Genomic DNA, 3,256 nt, shown 5'->3' on the forward strand with positions numbered 1-3,256 from the left:
ATTCTTTAGAATTGAGAGATTCGGGGGAAGGTGAGCTTTCACTTATATCCAGCCTCTGCCTTCAACCAGAGTGAAGTAATTTAAATTCTTTCCAAATTAGTTGCTTCAGATTTCTTCAAGAAACTAACCAGCTGTAGTTCTTCTTGATGGAGCTTGGTTGGGGGAGAGGCGTGCGATACAGTAGTAAATGCCAGTGAAGAAAGTTTTATCTCGATTATACGTCACGAGAACTTTATGGCTTTAAAAAATCCAAATAGGCCTGGCTGGAAACGGAGGAGGAGGTCGCTCCTGATTGTGCAATATTCTTCTAGGAAAAGTACTGATGGAGGGAAAAAAAAATGGCAGAGGGATGGCCGCATCTGTTAGGGGAAGAGTCACCACCCCTGGGAAGTTCAGAATGGGGTTAAGTGACTTGGAGGGAATGTGATCTAAAAGGGGTGGCAAGGAATAGGCCTGAGGAAAAATCAGAAGAGATGGATGAGGTTTAGTGGTAACACGTGGCTTCTGCTTGCTTCTTCCCAGGCAAAGGACAAAGAGATGCTGTAAGAAAGAGACGGTGCAGTAAAACCCCTTTCAGGAAGTGATCTGTTTTCCAAAACGGAAGACGATTATCCTATGGAAGCTGCTGCTTTGAGATGTTTTGGGGAAACAAATGAATAGAACAAAAGGCACAGGGCTAAGAAGAACCTCCACAGTGCCACTTTTTTGGACTTTCAAACGCCCCATCTTTATCTGACAGCCTACCACCTGGCCACAGAGAGGAAGATTCAGTCAATTTTCCAAGGGGAGAAAAAAAATGGAGCAGGAATTGGAAAAGTGATCTGTTCCAGGTTAAATGATGCAAATAAGACCCGGGAAGTCTGACTCAGCCGCCAGGAACTTAATCCACCTAAGTCATCAGTTTGTCATGCTTCAGTATTTTATCCACATTCGCTTGGATGACAAGACATGACATGGCAAATCAATCAGTGGTATTAAGCACTTATTGCGGGCAGAGCACTGTACTAAATGCTTGGGAGAGTACAGTGCGGGAGAGTTGGTAGACACATTCCCTGCCCACAAAAGGCTTGTAGTCTAGACAAAATGGCAAGATTTGAGTTTCCTAATATACTAGATCAGAAAGAGAAAATGATCAGAAGGACTTGAAAATCCTCCCAGGTTCTTTGGAGATGCCACAGCTGGCCATTTTGAAATAAAGACCATAGGAACCGTCTCTTCAATTGTATTTATTGAGCGCTTACTGTGTGCAGAGGACTATACTAAGTGCTTGGAAAGTACAGTTCGGCAACAGACGGTCCCTACCCAACAACGGGCTCACAGTCTAGAAGGGGGAGACAGACAACAAAGCAAGTAGACAGATATTGATAGCATCAAAATAGATAAATAGAATGATATATATATATACATCATTAATAAAATAAATAGAACAATATGCACATATATACAAACAAGTGCTGTGGGGCAGGGAAGGGGGTAAAGCAGAGGGAGGGAGTAGGAGCGATGGGGAGGGGAGGAGGAGCAGAGGAAAAGCGGGGCTCAGTCTGGGAAGGCCTCCTGGAGGAGGTGAGCTCTCAGTAGGGCTTTGAGGGAAGGGAAGACTTGCAAATTGATACCTTTTCCTGTTGGCAGTAAAGGATGAACTTGGACTGTGCTGAACCCTGATTCTCTTGAACTGATTTTTCTAAAGCTGTGCGGATAAGCCAAAATTAGTTCACCTAGAATTACCCCTGTCTTGAAGAAAGAGGAAAAGTCTTAATTTGAAATATTAGAAGCTCCTGTATTGGCCAGTGAGTCCCTTCTCTCCCCTCCCCATCGAAGAATGAAACAGACTCCCATTTTCCTTATGAGCCCCATTTGTTTGGCCTTTAGTTTATGGTGTCTGCACTTTTCCTTATCTTGGTTTCATCCAATCTAGTGGATAAAGCACGGGGCTGGGAGCCGGGGGACCTGGATTCTAATCCCGGCTCCACCACTTGCCTGCCCTGTGACTTTGGACAAGTCACTTTTCTCGGCCTGTTTCCTCAACTGCAAAATGGGGGATTCTCCCTGCTACTTGGACTGTGAGCTCTAAATAGGACAGGGGCTGTGTCCGAGGCCCAGTGGAAAGAGCCTGGGCTTCGGAGTCAGAGGTAATGGGTTCGACTCCCGGCTCTGCCACTTGTCAGCTGTGTGACTGTGGGCAAGTCACTTCACTTCTCTGGGCCTCAGTTACCTCATCTGTAAAATGGGGATTAACTGTGAGCCTCACGTGGGACAACCTGATGACCCTGTATCTACTCCAGCGCTTGGAACAGTACTTGGCACGTAGTAAGCACTTAACAAATACCAACATTATTGTTATTATTATCTTGTCTCTACCCCAACGCTTAAGTATAGTGCTCAACAGATGGTATTTGGTTTAGCAAATACCATTACAATAAAAAAAATCCTCACCCTCCCCTTCCTAAACCCTCCCGATTCAACGCTTTCTGTTCCTGGAGATCATTAACCTAATTCGGACCCCACCCTTTCAGTCCCCCCTCCCTTGGGTATATTGCTTTTCATCTCCCCCGTAAATAAGGCTAGCCAACTCCTTAATCATTTTTGTGGGATTGTTTTTCTTCAAACGGGCAGGGGGCTGGCAGACTCCCAAATGTTTGTCTCCCTTTCAATCCCCCACCTTGCCCCGTGCCAAGCTTGTGTCCGCATCCTGCTAATCCAGAGCTTTCCTCTAAGCCTTTCATGAGGGTGATGCTTTAAAAGGACAAAGTTTCAGACCCCCTGTGCCCTCCCCGACCCACCCAGTTCCTGGTGAACAAGCCCTGTCTGTTTCCCCGACTCCGGGCAGCGCGCTCTGTGCGTGAACTCAGCATTTTCCAAATCAGTAGTGATTTATTTGAAATAAAACTATCCGAAGGAAATAACCTTGAAAGATCCTGGGTCTTGGCAGGGGAGTTTGGACGGCGAGATAAACAGGTCCTCGGTAAGATTCTTCTCTGGCCTTGTGGCGAAGCAGGCTTCTGCTCTTCTATATCATCTTGGTTTCAGGTCAACAGCGGTTGATGGGATTTGGAAAGGTCCAGAACCATCTGCCGATAGTGGACATGAAAAGAGAGAGGGATTCCGTCACCTGGAAAATGAAATCCGAGCAAGTTTTTCTAGTGTTTTTCTTAGTGTGGTTCCTGAGGGGGAGGAGTGGTTTGCAAGGACTCATTTGGCTGTGATAAGGAAGTTGTGTTGGCCGATCTAAATATCTTCTCAGAAAGACACCATCCTA

This window comes from Ornithorhynchus anatinus, chromosome 1 (genome assembly GCF_004115215.2).
Source record: "Ornithorhynchus anatinus isolate Pmale09 chromosome 1, mOrnAna1.pri.v4, whole genome shotgun sequence".
Classification (NCBI taxonomy): Eukaryota; Metazoa; Chordata; class Mammalia; order Monotremata; family Ornithorhynchidae; genus Ornithorhynchus; species Ornithorhynchus anatinus.